Source organism: Amphiura filiformis, chromosome 2 (genome assembly GCF_039555335.1).
Source record: "Amphiura filiformis chromosome 2, Afil_fr2py, whole genome shotgun sequence".
Classification (NCBI taxonomy): Eukaryota; Metazoa; Echinodermata; class Ophiuroidea; order Amphilepidida; family Amphiuridae; genus Amphiura; species Amphiura filiformis.
Genome location: NC_092629.1, coordinates 18165807 through 18186435, shown reverse-complemented (window position 1 = coordinate 18186435; position 20629 = coordinate 18165807). Strand labels below are relative to the sequence as shown.

The 20629-nt window shown below is 37.9% G+C and overlaps 1 protein-coding gene and 1 long non-coding RNA gene across 2 annotated transcripts in view; one reads left to right on the top strand and one right to left on the bottom strand.

The window, feature by feature from the left end:
- LOC140145953 (receptor-type tyrosine-protein phosphatase F-like) overlaps nucleotides 1-20629 on the bottom strand; it is a 166776-nt gene that overhangs the window by 71851 nt on the left and 74296 nt on the right. The gene's annotated exons all lie outside the window — the stretch shown is intronic.
- Nucleotides 2338-19521, top strand: LOC140135527 (uncharacterized). Its single transcript, XR_011856533.1, has 4 exons — nucleotides 2338-2503; nucleotides 8792-8941; nucleotides 13781-13948; nucleotides 19381-19521. It is a non-coding gene; the product is annotated as an uncharacterized lncRNA (long non-coding RNA).

The following is a 20629-nucleotide window of genomic DNA, read 5'->3' as shown; positions in this document are numbered from 1 at the left end:
AATTATATTCTCGGTTCCAGAATAATACACAACTATGTTATTCTGTTTTCGCCAGCCCATAGGTCTGGTACCTAATTCTGAGATGGGATTTGTGTACACTAAAGATTAGCTAAGATTATAGCCTTCTTCTATTGGTATGAATTTTGTTTTTACTTCTTGTGGTGGAAATGTTTTTGATGTCTGCTAATTCGATTTGCAAGGAAAAGAAGGTATGTTTTGCCGTTTCAACGAACGAAAACGATTGAGTATTGCCAAAGTTATGTTTGAATTAATTATGACTTAAAGTTATCATAGGTTAGGCCTATACATATAAACATAAACTTGTTCAGCAATCAGCATATCAAAAATATGACATGGTCAACAATTAGTAATTAGCGGGGAATGATCACTGAACAAGGTCATATCAGTGGACTACTGAGCATAGCATGATGTTTGGTTGCCTGTGAGTGCATAATTGATGTTGATAACAGATCTAATAATGTTGTAGAATCAAAATCTTCATTATATGGACCACATTGAAGTCAAAGTAATTGTCTATCCTATCCTGTATCGTTTTATGGATAAAATTGACTCAAATGTTATTGATGATATTATTGCTATCTTTAACATTAGTTTTGTCTTTTCAACGGGAAAAATCCGATGGAAAATAAAGTTTTTAGGGTTAGCTATAATATTGAACAATAAATCCCATATTTTGGCATGCACTTATAGAAAATAAATAAATTATTGTCTTACTTTATAAATTATAAATACTGTAAAATGACACATAACTAAAGTGAGGCCACTTTCTATCTTTTTTATTTGATTCATAAAATTACATTCAACAAAATGATTGAAGACTGAGAAAACACACAATGCAGACTGTTACAGAATGGAGTATGTAAGATGCCATGTCCATAGCTTTGCAGGAGTTTCGGACTAACAATCAACACATTCAAAAAATACAGTTTAAAAGTGAAGATTGTAGTGAATGATCAGTCCTTTTATCATGTGCTTGCCACTATCTACTTTATAGTAAACTATACATTGCGAAATAATATAAAATCATTTTAAAATAAAATGTGCATGTAAGTTGAGTTTACATAGCGAATTAACTAACAACTGCAGTGTATTTCTTGATTTTAATAATAAGCATGGGTAAAAAAGCAGTAAAGACAAACATACAGAACAATTTGGAGTAATGAATTAAGAGTTGACAGGAGTTATAGGAGTTAATGCTTTTGCTGTTTCAGTGTGCATGTTCTCAGCATTGATGGTTTGGTGAACTGTCATGTAACATGGATGCAAGCGTGATCCTAAAAAATGCCTTTCACGGTGACCCAAACTATTTACAAGACCTCTTCTGCATTGAGGCTGGCCTTCCCTTTTAAAGGAATTTTATCCCAGATGAACCGTAGCTCAATCCTAAATCTTTTGCTCAACCTAACTATAGAAATAAATGTTAAATTTTTTTATTCCATCACATTTTAGAATAAGGGTGAAATAGTCTAAATTTATATATAACTTTTTCATAAAATAAAGACAAAAGAGAAAAAGTGGGCTATGAGTGATCATATTCGAGCTTACGTGCAGGTAAATGTCCTGATTAGACGTGTTTTGATTGTGATTCGATTGTGAATGTTGACTTATTGTAACGGGTTGTCCATGATTTTGCTTTACATAAATGTATAGTTTTTAACATGTGTAGACTGCAGACGATAAGTTGTTGTTTTTAAATCAAAATTCAAAAATATCATAATTGTAAATTTTCATGGTCAACCATATTTGGAATTAGCATAAAAAAATGCATTAAAATGAGTACAAACAAGCGCTTGATATTTTGAGAAAATAACTCAAAATTTGGACTTTTTATGTTGAAGCCTATACGCTGGTATATAAGTGACGTAATAGATCGAATTAACTACCATAGCAATAGGTGAAACCAATATCTCGCTACACTACAAGCAGGTTGCAACCATCACCTGTGTATGTCTGCAATCATAGATTGAATACAATACAGGTCTTTTCAAAGATACTAATCTTACAGGTGCGAGTGATCAACATGATATCGTTCAATGCAGAGGTACCGCGTAAATGTACCAGTGCAGCGCGGTATATTCAACAATTGTTTTCACATATTGCCATGGTTGTTAATCCGATTATTACATCACTTCGCCAGCATATGGCTAGCACGCAGAGCATTAATGGCATTATGGTAAAATATATTTTTATTCCGTGTTCCAAAATAATCAAGCAAAAAGCTTGTAAAAAATGAAATTTTCTCAAAACATCATTATCCTTCATACGCTAGTATGCTAAAACAATGACAAATTGCTTCAATTTCTCCATGTAGCATGGTCTGGGTGGGCAACTGGTTCTTCCTGGAGTCCAGCTGCTTGTAGTTGTGGAGGGCCCGGAAGAACAGAATCGAGGAACCAAGGTTGTCCGGTGACAGGTGAATGTGCTCATCTAGGATCACCAACTATTACGAACAACTGTGACGGAGGAGCGGCGAATTGGAGCGGTGAGTAAAGGGGCGGGGTCCTATTTTATCATGTTCTGTTTTCTAACGTTCATTGAGGCCTACGAATAAAACAATATGTTTCCAAATTTTGAGCTATATGTTGCGCTAGTTGTTTCCAAATTTCGAGATATAAGTTGCTCCAGAGGCTACAAAGAAACAATAGCGATCAAGCTTAAACTAAACTAACCTGAAATGGATATATCTGACAGTCAGGAAAGGACTGGCTGACTGGTGGGGAATAGTACCACAAGACTGCTGGAGTGACAGCTGACTGCTGGGAAAGACTGCTGGCGCCGGGGAAACAACCGGGTTGTTCTCCGAACAGGTTGGCAACCTATAGATCTACAGATTTACTTGCTTATAAAAGTCTATACAAATAGAAATACCCCTGGGTTCATGCGAAGGGGGTGGGGGCCGCAGGCCTACGAAATCCCTGGTATCGTGGTACCGGCGTTCCCAGAAAAAAATTCATAGTCGCAGGAAAAAAAAAAAAAACAAGACGGCAAAAATATTTTGAAATGTCCTAATCTTTTAATACAATTTTCCTGCAGATATTAAAAATATTCTGTTGAAACCACCTCTTGTAAAATATATTTCCGCGAATTTTGAAGATAACTGATCAATAAAATTGAACGCGAGGAATATTTGTAAACAAAATATGAAAATAAACAGATGCCTTTTAATTTGTTGATTTTAAATTTTGTATGACTGTAGTCTCTAACGCTGCTGCGTCAACAGGAGCTCCAGACAGCCCAGACGATCGTATACACTGCTGGGATCCCAGAAAGTAAATGCGGTAGAGTCTAACTGCCATCTTATTTTCAAAGGTTCATACCACTAAATCCACTATATAGTCCCAACTTTGTATAAAAATTGTGCAAAAGCGGTACAATATTAACAATTTAAGTATTAAAAATCATGTTTGCTGACACTTGTGAATGTGATCTCTACAAATTTGAAATGAAAACACGACAATTTGAGTAATATTTACGATTATGTGCGCATGAACAGACGAGGTCAAAACATTGTTAGCAGTCGGATGCCACACACGGGGAAATCTGGCCGTTTCATATATCGCTAATTTTATCAAAAGTAGACCTAAATTCCGTAAGAAATTCCATAATTCATAATTTGCCAATGTTCTTGTGTACAAATCCAAAAGTATTTTGGTATAAAGATTTTAAACATAGGCCTACCTCAATGACGTTTCGTACTACACCGTAGTACTTTCTCAAATTTACTGATCAACTCTGACACTCCTCGTCTGTTTCCTGGAACTTGGCCTTGGGTTTAGAATACGAAGACACATAAGGAAGCCATCTTGATCCGGCAAAAGGGGGCCAACCCTCTCAACCGAGACGAGGGCAACCACTTCCTACCCCACATTTATGACCAATCAATCCACTCCAAAACGCCACCAACGTAAAGTTCCAACAGGAAATAGACGAGGAGTGTCAGAGTTGATCAGTCAATTTGAGAAAGTACTACGGCGTAGTACGAAACGCCATTGAGGTATGTTTAAGATCTTTATACCGAAATACTTTTGGATCTGTACACACTAAGAACATTTGCAAATTATGTAGACCTAAAATGTTAAGTCATTTTCAGATAATGTTATGTAGAATTATGTTCTGATCAAGATGATATCAAATATATTTCAAAGTTAGAGGTAATTCGACTTATGGCTATACGTGACCCCTATTTTATATGTACGAAAAGCTATTTTGTGGCCTGTATGTCCACTTTTACAGTAGTTTGTGCCGTAATTTTTAATAAGAATTTATGAAAATATATCTTACATTGATCGTATTCACAACAGTAAAGAATAATCTTATCTAAGGTTTGAAGTGTCAATAAAATTAGTGTCTGATTAGCCCCAAAAAGAAACAAATATCAGTCTGTTGAAGAGACTCGCGAAGTTTGACAGGGGACGAGAGTCAAGGGAAAGAACAAAATAATAAGTAACGGTCTTAGATCATTATTCTTTTACACAAATTATCTGTTTTCATAAATTGTTGACTTGGTGAGCTTGGCAACATGCCGAAAACAAATATTTACCCACCCAAAAATCTGAAAAATAAGGTCATGTTTTTTGCAACCTGCTTGTAATTCGTACAACGGCTGGCCCCTGCCTGAACCCCGCTGGGGCTTCGGCCCTGAACCCCACCTGTTCTTACTCGCGCTTCGGCTCCGTGCTCGCAGAAAATATTCCAATCAGCAGTTCACGTTCCCAGAAAGGAAATTATTTTCCGCTGCCCGGGGGGGCATCATTAATCGTTGGTACATAAGAGGTCGTCGGTATACAAGACGGTCAGTGAGACACCCCCAGTTGTCGTCAAACTCACATATGTCCGTCGTTAGATTACAGTACGTAGTACAAATGTCAAACGTGTGTTGCTGTTGGCATGGGGATGCAATAGTAATTCGGGTAAAAGTATAGTTATAATGGGTGGTGCAATAATTATGTGTACCCCCGAATGGTGAATTGAAGATTTTTGGCAGGCCAAAAGGGGGGGAAGCATTTTTGGCAGGTCGAAAGGGGGGGGGCAAGCATTTTTTGGCAGGTCGAAAGGGGGGGGCAGACGATTTTTGGCACAGATATTTTGGGCACCGTTTCTATATTACGCCCTAAAAGGTGTAGGAAAACGTTAGGAACACGTTCAAATATGCAAAATTTCCTGCTCCCTGCGCTCGCATTATATGATAAGACAATTTCAGGTTTTAAATTCAGGTTCCCAAAAATCTTGCATATGTAAGGGGGGGCAAAGATTTTTGGCACATCAAAAGGGGGAGGTTTTTGGCACGTCAACAAGGGGGGGGCAAATATTTTTGGCACGGCCAGAGGGGGGGGGCAAGCGATTTTTGGCAGACCATTTTGAATTCTGATATCATAATACAGGAGTCTGTTAAGTACCTTGGGGTGAGATTGGACCAAAGTGAAGTTTGCCGTTCATAATTTTTGTCTTTAAGACGTATTGGGTGTATTCGGCCTTATCTGTCTGATAGAGCTACATCATGTCTTGTCAATTCAATTATAACATCTCGTCTTGACTTCTGTAACTCGTCCTTGACTGGTATCACCACCGACCAACTTAACAGACTTCAAAGAATACAAAATTGCGCTGCCATTTTAATCACGAAGAAAAGGAAGTATGATCATATCACCCCCGTCATATATGAGCTTCACTGGCTGCCTTTAGAATTTCGGATTCAGTATAAGTTAGCTGTTCTTGCTTTTCGGCACTTTGAAGATACGTTACCAACTTATCTGTCTGCTACGCTCTGCACGTACAAACCAGCTCGATCACTTCGATCTTCTACTGAAAGATTATTGAAATCTCCCGTGTTAATCTTAAATCGGCTGGTGAGCGCTCCTTTCAGTTCGCTGCTCCGGCTGTTTGGAATTCGCTTCCGAACAGCCTCCGTAACATACATTCGCTTACTCAATTCAAAAAGCAGCTTAAAACACATCTTTTCTTCGTGCTTTTCCGGATTCACATATGTAACTTGTTTGTCTTTATTGTTTATGCGCCTTGAGTTCTTTTGAAGATTGTGCGCCTACTAAGAACCCTCCATTATTATTATTATTATTATTTTGAGAATTCGCCACCCCGGGGGTACACATAATTATTGCACCACCCCTAAATAACATTTAACCTAGACAAAACTGTGGTCTAAGACTACAAACACTGCCCCCTTAATGACCTTTGACACCAAAATTTATAAACCCTCCAAAGACATTGGCTAAAGTCAATGCATGTGTGCATCATTCTGCTATGTTTTTTGTGGCAGAAGAGATATTTAAAAAGGTTTTTCGTCTTGACCGGAAGTGACCCCTTAATGACCCAAAATAAAAAAAATACCACGTGTACACTGGGTAACATCAATTCATGTGTGAATATACCGTCACTGTCTCAGGTCACTGTGCTATGTTTATCTTTTTTGAAGATATATGGTTTTACACCGGAAGTAACTCCTTAATGACCTTTGACCTCAAATCTGTATGTGAGTTACCGACACTGGGTAATAACAATGCATGTGTGCAATTGGCGTTACTGTCCTACATAATTTGTGGGAGAAGTAGCATTTTGAGTAAAAATCACGGTTTTGACCTCTGTGACCCCTATGTGACATTTGACCCCACGAGTTTCATTTGACATGTAGGGGCATGGTCAGTGATAGCTGTGACCAAGTTAGGTCAAAATTGGTGTAATGATGTCAGTGCTAGAGCAAATGAAATGGTCGACAGATGAAAGAAGAAAGAAAGAAGAAGATCCTGTAAGAAAAAGGACAGCCGCGTGTCACGTCTGTGTAAGGGGGGATACGGCTGTGTTAGAAGAAGATCCTGTAAGAAACAAGAAATGTCTTTAAAAAGACAATGCCTCCAAGATACCAGGGGGCACCTTGTGTATTAGTTAAAGAGATACTTCAAATGCAGTCCATATCTCAAGAACTGAATGTCCGATTGAAACAAATTTTCAGTTTTGTAATCTACATGGCAAGAGCTTTAACATATATTTAAATTGAAAGAAAGTCTAAATTTGTGCATCAATAGGGCCACCTTAAGCCATCTTGGCATGTTCTTTTTTCATTTTTAAAAATAAAAATCGCCCTGTATCTATCTATCTATTTTAAATTATTTTATTTATCTAGTTTACATTTATTTATGTATTATTTATTTATTGTTACATTTTTTATTTTACGTTCATTATTTTATTCTTTGTAATTATCATTCCATGGTTTGTTTTATTTCTTTTTTTTAATTTTTTTAAATTTCATCATCAAAAGCTGCCAACATCACTATCGGTAATAAATTACTATCAGCCTATCAGAGGCGTCGGATACGCCCCCTTTTGCGAACACGTAATGAATAAGTAATGAGCACTGCTTTCAACGCTTTCAGCGAGAGTCGAGACGTGACTGGCATTGCATGATTTAAATTGCGCCTTCGATGAATAGTACAGGGATCTATACGATGATTTTTATTTTTGGGTAGAAAGGATAAAATTCAAATTGAGAAAATATTCTAGGTATAGCTTGTTGTACTTATCGATGATCGACCGCATCGAAGGAAAGTTTGCTAAATTTATGCCACATATTGCCCTGGAGCTGGAAAGCAACGGTAAGTAACACAATTCCTTGGCCTCATATAGTTGCTTTCATCACTTCTCTCATTGGTAATTATCCCCCGACATTGATTTTGACGGTCATTCGTATGTACAACTGAAACTTGCTCTCAGATCTCAGACTCACCGCACTCACACAGTACACACTCCACTCTCGATTTCATGCAACAATGTACATTCATTTTATGTCCTAACCAACAGGTTACAAGAAAAGGAGTGAACTTACAGTATTCTTTATGAAATTGAGTGTCTTCGTGTCTCTAACTCTTACTGCCAGCCATTCGTGCTTGCCCACGCCACGGCGATCATGAATGAATGTGTTGGTTTGATTGACATCTGCATGTCTGTAAACACAGCACTGACGTAATCTCCCGGGCATATTATCGGGCCAAAATCGCACAAAAGCTACGGTTTTAGTGCGATTGTGCCCCGATAATATGCCCGGGAGAATATTCTAATGCATAATTCATGAACTAAAACTAGGTTCTTTCCACGACAGTGGTGCCACTTGCCAAGTGTTTCTAGAATCCCTATAGAATAAGATTAATTTTAATGCTAATTTATTGCACATGCTAAGGAAGCCTGATTACCTTTTTGAAATTTCATTTTAGGGATATGGGGCTAGGCGAATTTATGTATGGCGTAGGGAAGAGTGGGCACTTTCTACAGCAATAATTGGTAACGAGTGAAAACTCGCACGCTCTCAATATTGGGCGGAAATTAGAGTACTTGTCAGAATATAAATTTGTCACGCATATAGGACAATCGGCCTACATGCCGCGCAATAGTGCGGCGTTTTAGGTTCCAATTCCGAAACATATTGCCTTGTCGGCAAAATAAAAACACAGCCGTGACTCGGCTGTGTAAAAAATGGAATATTTGGAGAAAAAAATATGGTCAACAATTCACAACTTTATTCGGCAAAAAATCGCGACGGGCCTACCATGCCTACTTGACACAAGAATGCTCGTCGCGGTGATATCGTGTATTTGTCGGTATATTCATCAGTTTGTTCCCCTTTACGTTCTCAGGAATCGATCTAAAAGTAATTAATCATTTCCTACATGCTCCCCGAAATATTGGGGACGGGTAGGGTTAGTACTTGAATAGTGCCCGCGAATTCCCAAATCAAATCCCTATTCTTTTCTGATCCAACCCGCAGTATACTCCTCGTGGTCCTGCGTGGGGTGTTGTTCCAATTCTTGTGGTTCTCAGACTTTATATACCGAGACTAGAGGTTGCAATGGACCAGGTGCGTGCGGCAACCCACAGGTTGTTTCGAATACGAATTCTTGTGGCCATGCTGCCTGTGGTAAGTAATTATATTCTTGGTTCAAGAATAATACACAACTAATTATTTGAATTAAATATTCATATACTAATTATGTTATTCTGTTTTGCCAGATGAACCGTAGCTCAATCAGTGGACTTCGGGTATATAAGGGACGCACCATTAGATTCTCAGGGGGGGTATGGGAGTTTGGGTCAAGCAGAATTGGTTTTTTTTCGCCGGCGAAGGCGGCGGAATTTGTTTTTTTTCGCCTCCGAGAGCACCAATTTTTTTTTTTTTTCGCCGCCTTCCGCGGCAAAGTATTTTTTTTTTCAATTTTAATGTATATTTTTATACAAAGTTGGTTGGGGGAAATTTTTTTTTCTCACTAGTGGGCAAAGTTTTTTTTCGTCTCACAAGTGGGCAAAGTTTTTTTATTCAAAAACTCCCATGCCCCCCTGAAATCTAATGGTGCGCCCCTAAATGCGCTTTTATAAATGTGCACGTGACATCTACAAGTCGCCATACCGTGTTCAACGATGTAAGGTACCCGGATGTACACAAATTCCACACGCAAAAGTATAAGCGAAAATGACAGGTTACAAGGAAAATTGTTTTTGCAAAATAGTGGCATTGATTGCAAAGTGCAAAATAATTTGAGCGAAACATACACTCTTTATTTGGATTTTCCATTACGGACAAAAAAAAATTAATGACGGAAAAGCTAGATATAGCTGATTTAAAAACTTGTTTTTCAGTATTTCCGTGCTAAATTGGCGTGGCAATTGGCCATATTGATGACGAAATGTTATTCTTACTGGCATTAAGGTCAGAACTGAGTAGCTGGCGATGATGTTATTTGATAATTTTTGCACGTGATGATAGGGAACTTAGGGGGCTGTCATTTTCTTCGGGAGGAATGGGTCATGGATTTATTTATTTGGGAGTCAAGATAAGTATTACCACTCCCCCGTAGTGCCGCCACTGAACATAACCCTGACCCTATTTTTAACTCTAATTTTAACGTAAATTGACGAAACTATATAACTTTAGCCCTTTTCGGAATAATGACCCTCTCGAACTTAATAGGCTAGATGTCCCCGCCCGACCTCCTCAACCCCAACTTACTCATTCGCTCGCTCACATTCAATTAAGTATCAAAATGGACCAAAAAACTAATTCAAAATGTGTTTTAAGCACCTTTTTGTGTCCCCCATGCTAAATCGGTAATCTGTACACCCTTTGACGTACAATTTAGAGTATAAATACGTAGATGACTGTACATGATCTAATCATCCCGGCTGGAAGATGTTGAGGAAGACTCGTATACTATACATCACGCTCATACGTTATATGACAATTTGACGTACAATCACGTATGTTATGCATGGTTTATTATTCTAGTATGGTCGTCATACACATTATTGTCATGCATACTGCAGTTACTGTCCGTTTTCCTATACACAATACACAGTGCTCTTTCCCATTGACGCGTGACCTCTACAAATAGCCTACGTTAAAAGTATGGGGATATGCCTAGTTAACGTCGCTGTGTGAAAAATAACCGGCCAATATTAAAAGTACTCTTCTAAAGTTCTAGAAAATATAGTTTTGTAACATGTCCTAAATTTTAGCTAATTTAGATGTTTGGAGAGGGTCGTACTTTGGTGTTTTAGTTAATGTTATAGGTAATAGTACATTGCCTAGTTAACGTCGCTGTGTGAAAATAACCAGCCAATATTAAAAGTACTCTTCTAAAATTCTAGACAACATGTCCTAAATTTTTAGCTAATTTAGGTGTTTGGAGAGGGTCGCACTTTTGTGTTTTAGGAAGGATATGTAAACGACAGATAACACCAAAAATATGAAGAAATTATTTCCAAACCGTGTTAAGTCAACAATCATTATGTTGCTCATTTTCAAGAATGCTGGTTTACAAAAAGCACGCCATTGTCTCATTTCGTGAACAAATGTACACATACCATTGTTTCCTTTCGTTTCCTTTATAATCGGTTACCCAACTGAAGCTATAATACCAGCTTTATTGCGATATCGCACATGTAAAACAGACACTTTTGCACAACCAGAGAAGATCCGATTTAATCAGTTGAGCTGTTTCAATGAGTGTTATCTTGGTTTAATAGCTTTTAATGGGGTTTAAGTCCTGCAAAGGTCGAGATGAATTCTACTGTAGACATGACTGCATGTGTATTATATATTGTAATTGTATACGTCAATTTTGTTCAGTTTGGTTCAAACGGCTTATAAAGTTTTACTTTACACGGAAGGGGAAACTTAGCAAAAAAACAATTAATTTATATGAGTGTAAAAGGGGGGAGGGTGGGTTTTGCCTAGGCGAAAGGGGGGAACAAATAATATTTATAAAATTATAAATAAGGCTAAGAAAAAAAGAAACTCTGTTCTACGGGCGGACGGACCTTTCAAGTAGGGTCGGTCGGTCGGTTTTTTGTTGTTGAAATAACCCAAAAAATAACCAAAATTTGTAAATAATTTGCAATTTGAGAAAATAAAAAAACATTTATTTGTACCGAAAAAAATTATTGCTCAATTTGTTCAAAATCTGGGTCGGTCGGGCCCGTAGAACAGGGTTTTCTTTTTTCGTCGCCTAAGTACATAATAAATAAATAAATAAATAAATAAATAAATAAATAAATAAATAAATAAATAAATAAATAAATAAATAAATAAATAAATAAATAAATAAATAAATAAATAAATAAATAAATAAGTTATGGTTGTACATGGGGGGGGGGTGCTGTGCAATAATCATGATCCTTCGATATCCTTGATTTATCCTTTTTATCAAATTTATAGCATCGAACCTCCAGCCAATGTTCCTTGCCAGTGCTAGCCACGACGCAAGGTCACAACTGTAGCCACTCCCTCAATGGTCGTCATTTCAGTGATTGACAGTGATGTAATGCAAATATGGCGCTGGCCATCTGGTCACGTGCGCATTTATAAAAGCGCATTTATATATATAACCGAAGTCTACTGTGTGATGTGCCCTCAGTAATTTAATTTGATGATTTATCTTTGTTTACAAAGTTACATGAGTGATGACATTTTGGGGAATTCCCTCTCAAATTGAGCAAAACAAGTTGAATCATATCTAATTTGGAATATTTGCAAACCCCCTGAGGTTGTAAAGTGAAAATGATGTAATGGAATTCCCCTAAGGAAGTGATGTAATGAGAAAGGTTAATGTTATAATTAAGGCTTGGGAATTCCCAAGATCACATTTGGCTGGCTATTAATACTTGGGATTTCCCATTGCTTGATATATAAGAAAATGTAAACACAATTATTGTCACAGTTTATAGTGTTGATCTGGGCTAGCTAGCTAATATGCTTACAGTCCAATTCCTTCAAAGAAAGGAAATTGCTAACCAGAATTAATTTAAGTAGTCAATGCACTACTACCTGCCGGTGTTGTCGGAGAAGATCTAGAATACGTCAAAGAACGTACTTCTTCAAAGAAAGGAATATATATTCTTCTGCCGATTTGCTGAAGTCTGGTTAAAGGAGCAACACAACTGTCAAAATAAGTGGGGACAACTGCATCGCAGTCCTGCTCCCTGAAGATATTGTGTGAAAGGTGGAAATAGCACCAAGTTTAGTATTGGAGAACGGCGCAAGGATTAAAGAGATTTGGAGAACTGCGCAAGGAGTTTAGTATTTTGGAGAACTGCGCAAGGAGTTATAAAGGTGTTTGGAGAACGACGCAAGGAGTTTAGTATTTGGGAGAAAGCAGCACCATTTTCGTATGTGGATTTTATATGCAAGGATTTATAAATGCAAGTGTACAACGGACTTCGCTGATTTTCGCAGAACATTGCAAGAACTCTGTTATCATCAAGGAGAAGAATGCTGGCTAAGTACCAATAACTTAAAACATTATTGTGATTGTGTGATTATTTTATATGTTCATTTTGTTGTCATATATTGTACCAATCCTACATTACTTTCAATTAAAGACTTAGATTTTGTTAGATTAATCAACCAGTGTATTTGTGTTGTGCATTCGTGTGAGTTCGGGTAAAAGGTGATTTTGGCCGTGAGTCAAGTACGACTCGTAACAACTGTCAATCCTAAATCTTTTGCTCAAGCTAACTATAGATATAAATGTAATTTTTTTTTAAATTTCATCAAATTTTAGAATAAGGGTGAAAAGATCTAAATTTATATATAACCTTGTCAAAAAATATGAGAAAACGAAGGCTATGAGTGATCATATGCGAGCTGGTCTGCACATAAATGTCCTGATTAGACGTGTTTTGATTGTGATTCGATTGTGAATGTTGACTTATTGTAACGGGTTGTCACATGATTTTGCTTTACATAAATGTATAGTTTTTTCCCTTTCCACACATGTGTAGACTGCAGACGATAAGTTGTTGTTTTTAAATCAAAATTCAAAAATATCATAATTGTAAATTTTCATGGTCAACCATATTTGGACTTTTTATGTTGAAGCCTACACGCTGGTATATAAGTGACGTAATAAATCGAACGAACTACCATAGCAATAGGTGAAACCAATTTTGAATATTGTCGCTGGGCAGGAAAAGTACTAAAACCTCATATGTGTAATTTTTAGTCACCTCAATTTCAAGCAGTTGTACCAGTGCAGCGCGGTATAGTCAAAAATTGTGTACACCTATTGCTATGGTTGTTAATCCGATTATTACATCACTTCGCCAGCAGAGCATTAATGGTATTATGGTAAAATGTGTTTTTATTACGTGTTCCAAAATAATCAAGCAAAAAGCTTGTAAAAATGAAAGTTTCTCAAAACATCATTATCCTTCATACGCCATATGCTACAACAACGACAATTGCTTTAATCTCTACATGTAGCATGGTCTGGGTGGGCAACTGGTTCTTCCTGGAGTCCAGCTTGCAGTTGTGGAGGGCCCGGAAGAACAGAATCGAGGAACCAAGGTTGTCCGGTGACAGGTGAATGTGCTCATCTAGGATCACCAACTATTACGAACAACTGTGACGGAGGAGCGGCGAATTGGTGCGGTGAGTAAAGGGGCGTGGTCCAATTTTATCATGTACTGTTTTCTAACGTTCATTACGGCCTACGATTAAAACAATATGTTTCCAAATTTTGAGTTACAGGGTGTCACAAAAAAGAGGCCCCTCATTGCGCCCTCTTTTTCTGCTATTTCTGAAAAGTTGATTAAATATAGTTTGGTATGTAAAGAAACCTTTAATCGTTAGCTTTAATAAACCAAAACAATCTCTGACAGTCAGGAAAGGACTGGCTGACTGGTGGAGAATAGTACTACAGGACTGCTGGAAAGATAGCTGACTGCTAAGAACGACTGCTGGCGCCGGGGAAACAGCCGGGTTGCTCTTCAAACAGGTTGGCAACCTATAGATCTACATGTTTACTTGCTTATAAAGGTCTATACCACGAGAAATACCCCTGGGTCCATGTGAGAGCTGGGGCGGAAGATTGGACTAAAGGGACGGACTCAACGGCAACAACCCTCCGGAACTGAATAGACGGAGGAGTAGTGTCATAGGCGTAGATCCCGGGGTGGAGGGGGGGGGAGGGGTTGATAAATCCCCCCAACATTTTGCCAGGGGGAATGGTCCATACAATCATCACCAATGTTTACGCCTTTATGTGGGTTTCTGACCAAATTAACCTCATATTTGACCATTTTAGCCCCAAAAGTGCACATTTTTTCGCGCTTCGCCCGACTTTTTTCCATTTTTGAACCATATTTCAACAGTTTAGCTTCGAAATGGCAAGATGTTACCATAAACTTAGTATGTCGCTAAAAGGAGCTGAATTTTTTCCCAACCCCATCCCCCGAATGTCAGAAAAAAAATCTACGCCACTGAGTAGTTCAATATGTGGAATAGCAGGCTTCAAGAACGTTAAGCTCCATCAAGCGAAATCAAGATGTGGAACGAACAAGCTCATCGCAGCCACGCCCTCGCACCGAAGGCAGACGTAAGTCGAGCCAACCGACATGCCCACACAAGAGACAAGGAGCCAGGGTAAACCCCACAGTGCTTCTACGTCGCGACGGGTAAGAGCTTCCACCATAAACGAAAGATCAACGAAGAAGCCCACCAAGCATGTAGAAACCTAGCTGTTAAGGAATATATAAATCTACCGAAACCATCTGACAACATCTTAAAGCCTTTGATGAAACACTATACGTAGAACTACCCACATGTACGATACCGGTAATCCTGATGAGCAACTAACCTACTTAGAGAACGGAGGATGGACTGTGTTTTACTTCCCAGTAGTAGGGGAAGCAGAGGCTTCTATAATACATCACTAACCAAGTGTTTAGCTGTCTTAGGAGTCCCAAAGGGAAAGAAAACCAATCCTAGACACTGGCTCCAAAACAGCTCTGAGAGCTATCTACATCATCTGGCTATGAAAAATGAGGCATTACGACAGAGAGAGAGAGAGAGAGAGAGAGAGAGTATGGTCAATTCCAGCCAAAGGGACAAAATTCTCTCTGGGGCCATTTAAAAATGTTTTCCTTTTCAATTCTAGACTTATCAAATGAGACGATCATATCTAGTGAATCATCAGGTGGAAGTGCCATCGTATTGAAAAATAACTTTTCTTGCTAGACCAAATAAAGTGTTAAATGCGCATATGCATGTTACCCACGAATTCAAGCCTTTTTCACCTGTTGTACGCCATAAAATTTCACTTTCTTTAATATCTTTCAATATTTTATGTGTGACTCATATACACTAGAAATCGGTGAAGATTTTGAACGTAAAATAGAATTTTATTACATATATCTACAAAGAAATATTTTGGTTATTACAAATTTTAAGAAAGAACCAGGTGTACAGTTAAGATTGTGTCAATTCTTCGAACTCTTTTCAAAGTGGCTGTCATTTAACATTACTGTATTATTTCGAAAGATTAGAATAAATGCTTCATAGAAATATAAAGTTAGATTTTGTATCTCGTCGCTGGATGAGGATCTCGGATGGATTCGTGGGTAACAGCGTCTGAAAAATAGCAATTCCTATTAATTCTTTTAAATAAAAATAAAAATTACTTTTCCGTATGTCAATAATTCGGGCTGCAATGGCACTAAAATGAATTTTAATCAAAATACAAACTACATGGAATATTTAGAATTGATCATTATGGCATTTTGGGTATAAAAATTTGGAGAATAATGAAGTTGCCAAATTCAAATAGACAGAGCAAACAGTTTTATATTATTATTTTAGTAAAATCATTCCATATTTTCATGCAGCAATATTCTATTAACTCGTGTTTGACAGTTCCTATGAACAAAAACACTATCAATACATTGTTAACTATAATTTAAGTAGGGATTCGTGGGTAACCAAAATGTTCGTGGGTAACACATATTTGAAGGTATGTATTTATAAGCGGCAAAATAGAATATATTACAGAAGGTTGGAAACCATCATGCGGTAATTCCTCCATTGTGTTTCAATGATTCCCGTTGCAATGGTGTGGCACTTGCTTAAGCCCTGTTATTCATAGGCTTAAGTACAAGCTGATTTTGTTTGTTTGTAAGTAAGCCAAACACACGCAATAATTTTTATTAGCCAAGAAAAACATACCACAGTGACGGTATGTCCACACTTTCTATGCAGTGACGTAGCCAGGGACTTGTCGGGGAAGGGGGCGAAGGGGGAGGCAACTTTTAAGGGGGAAACATTTGACAGAAACGGTCCAAAAGGCAGGCAACAAAATATAAAAAAGGCATAAACATCTTAAATATCAGGGGACCTGCTTTGCCCTCCATTGCTTCGCCATTCTTATGCCAATCTCCTTCTTAAAATAAAATTAAATGGGAATTCGTGAACAAACGTTTATAGGCATATATCATGTATGTTATCATATTAAACATGTAAACGTACCGATTTATAATTATCAGCAAAGAGCTTTTAATAAACATAGAGTGGCAATAGATTACCGAACGCATTGTTCCTTTGTGCCGATTTGATTTACCGACACGCTATTTATCGAGTGGTACCTTTTGTTCGGATAAAGGGCTAACTAACCTGACAGCGTATTAACGCTATAATAGACAGGTTACTGTCAATAAGTGCTCAAACGAAAGTTACGTGAAAGCGAGAGGTACATTTTGTTCCCATACAACACAAGGGTTTGATTGAGTAGCCGTAAACACAAAAGGTACACATAAGCCGTCGATGTACAGTTCGTTATCACCCACTGACTTTAGGTGCTTCATTTAAACAATTGAATGCGCTTGCTAATCGATTGCACATCAGAATGTATTAAGGCTGCCATGTCCACATGTCTATAGTAATGTCTAATGGTAATATCTACGTATACATGTAACATATAATAAGTACCGGTATAGGCCTATATAAAAGTTGTTTCACAAATTGACATTTAATTTAATTTTATTTTAAGAAGGAGATTGGCATAAACAGTGCTAGTGGCGTACCCAAGGGGGGGCAGCTCTTCTGTGAGTGGTCTTGGGAGGGATGAGGGAGGAAGAGGTGGAGGAGGGATATGGAGAATGAGAGGGGGACTGGAGGAAGAGAGAAAGAGGAAGAAATGAAGAGAAATAAATAAATTGAAGTAAACAAATAGAAATATAAGGAAAATGATAGGAATGAGAGGGGACAAAAATTAAGAGGGGATAGAGAAGAGAAGGGGGAAAAAGATGGGAAGGAAAAAATAAAGGAAAAGAAAGGAATGATAAATAAATGTAGGCTTAATAATTATTATTATAGAAACTAACCACAGCCCCCACCAGGCCTAACACTAACAGCACTATAGGCAGCCATTCGATGATGTCAATGCCTTTATGCGTTACGTAATTAGAACACCCAGTTAGATGTACTTCACATCTACCAAGCACAAGTCACCCAATTTCAAAAATAGGAGGTGGAATGTACACTCTCATGACTATTGATTGGCAACATTTTTCCAATGTCAGCGCTCAAATCGGACACAATAGAACAATAGACCCTGCAGTGCGCTGATAATTATCAGTGTAATCATTGTAGAGGTACCACTGGCCAATTCGCATGAAAATACAACAAACTAGGTCACATATGAATGGTGATGGAATCGATCTAGAAACCTGTCCCTGTCATCTCAGAACTGTCCTCCAACATGGCTGCCATTTCAACTGTTATACCGCTCCGGCTGGTTTATTGCATAGGGTATACACAGTACTATAGACATAATATGGCCCTTAATACTTTCCGATGCGAAATCGATCATCAAGGACATTCAATTAATTTCAATGAAGGGCCTAAAGTGAAGTGGGTGGTAAAGAAATATCATATCGACAGCTAAGTCTGCTTGCTTTATAGGCTTGAGACCCGCACAAACAAACATGTGGGATACGCGAGAACAACGGTAACACGTATCTCAAGTTTTGCGCTTACACATAACTTTCTATTCATTCCACCTCTCAGGAAAAGCGTTAATATGCTGTCGGGTCAGTGACTAATTTAATGGCGGAACCCTTTCGTTCGAAACAATGGTATCAATTTGATGATTAGCCTGTCGGCAAATCAAATCGGTATCAAAGGAAGAGTGCATGACGTAATCTATTTGTTTCACCATGCTTACTACATCCTCTTTGTATAGTGTGACTACTCTCTGTCACGTCTTGCAAAATTTATTCATTTTTCAAGGAGGTGCACGGGTACATGATATTGGCCAAATTTTCCGACATTTAAATAATTTGTTTGTCGAAAAAATTGCGCTGAATGTTGATGCGACAACCCTACGGGGCTCGTGCAACCCGAGGATTACTTGGCAGTGGTCTAAAAAACGGGATAGTGTGGCATGTAATGGAATGCCAGCAGTGGTCTGCAGGCAGTGGCGTAGCCAGGGGGCATCATTAATCGTTGACACATAAGAGGTACACACGACGGTCTCCGGGTCAGTGAGACACCACAGTTGTCGGCAAACTCATATGTTTGTCGTTAGATTATAATACGTCGTACGTTCATTGTTAGATTACAATGCGTCGTACAAATGTCAAACGTGTGTTGCTGTTGGCACGGGGATGCAATAGTAGACATAAGAAGGATAAAAGTATAGTTCAACATATAATTAAGAAAATGGAAAAAAATGTGGGGTCAATAATTGACACAAGAACACTGGTCGCGGTGATATCATGTTTTCGTCGGTATATTCACCAGTTTGTACCCCCTCCCCCTCCCCGTTCCGAAAACCTGGCTACGCCATGCTGTCCCCGGGGGTCGGGGAATCTACTTAAACGTAATTAATCCAGAAATTACAAGCCCAATCATTTTCCTTATATTCCCCGGGATATTGGGGTATGGGAAGTACTTTTACAGTATAACATTTTGTTAAGTTATGAATAAACTGATGAATAGGCTGTTGGGTGAGGCATGGACGAATATGAAATTAAATAGTCTGCGAATTCCCAAATCAAATTCCTATTCTTTTCTGATCCAATCCGCAGCATACTCCTCGTGGTCCTGCCCGGGGTGTTGCTCCGCTTCTTGTGGTTCTGAGACTTATACCGAGACTAGAGGGTGCAATGGACCAGGTGCGTGTGACAGCCCAGAGGTTCTTTCGAATACGGATTCTTGTGGCCATGCTGCCTGTGGTAAGTAATTATAATTACCGATTCCAGAATCAAATACACAACTAATTATTTGAATTAAATAATCATATACGGTAATGTGTTATTCTGTTTTGCCAGATGAACCTAACTAGAAATAAATGTTAAAATTGTTAATTCCATCACATTTTAGAATAAGGGTGCTTGCTTACATGCTTAGGTCGACTCTTGTCTCTTGTAGTGGGACTCCCATAATGGCTCTCCAAGCTGCTCTATCCAGATGAGTAATGGTTTTTGGGGTTGTGGTGAGCAGCGGTGGTTTCGGATTAGGATGTATAGGTGCGCCATGGCTACAGAGCTATGCGCTCTGTAGCCATGGCGCATTATGTTCAAGGGTATTAGGTTTGGCAGACAACGGTGGCCGATCATTTAAAGGGGGTGACCCTATTGGTTTAGGATATGGATTGTCTTCAAACTTCCATACAATATTAAATATCGTCCCCTTTAAGCATCTATGTGAGAAAACACAAGAATATTTTTAGCGTAAATGTGAATATTTAGCACAATTAGCAAGCCAATCATTGCGTGAATTGCATTATGGTCCGGCATCCAGAAACATGCAGCACCGTTGCCGTATTCCCGTCGCCATACCACTACGCCCATCATTCTTGAATATATATCTTATTTTTTTTGTTTTAATTTGACCCTGAAATATTTTTTTAAATTTTGTATATCATCATGTACATTAAACATGTTTCATTTATTTTATGATTTTTGTAAATTAAAAAAAAAAACGAGTTTCCATTTTTAGTCTTAATTAACTTATTAATATTAATTAATTAATTAATTAATTAATTAATTAATTAATTAATTTTGTAGAGGGGACATTTTTTCTTATATTTTGTTCATGTTCTACGTATCATGCTTGAGAAGATAAGGTCTTTTTTTGTATTTATTTCGCCCCTTATGTATTTATGTAATTATTTATTTTTGTTTTCAGCGTTTCATTATTTATTTTTGTTTTCAGTGTTATTATGTTTGACGTAATTTATTTCCCGAGGTGTTTTTTAGCTGTTATTGGCCCCGTTACAGAAAAAAAGTGCACAAAATATATTTTCCAATGTAATGTATACATTTTCACATAAAA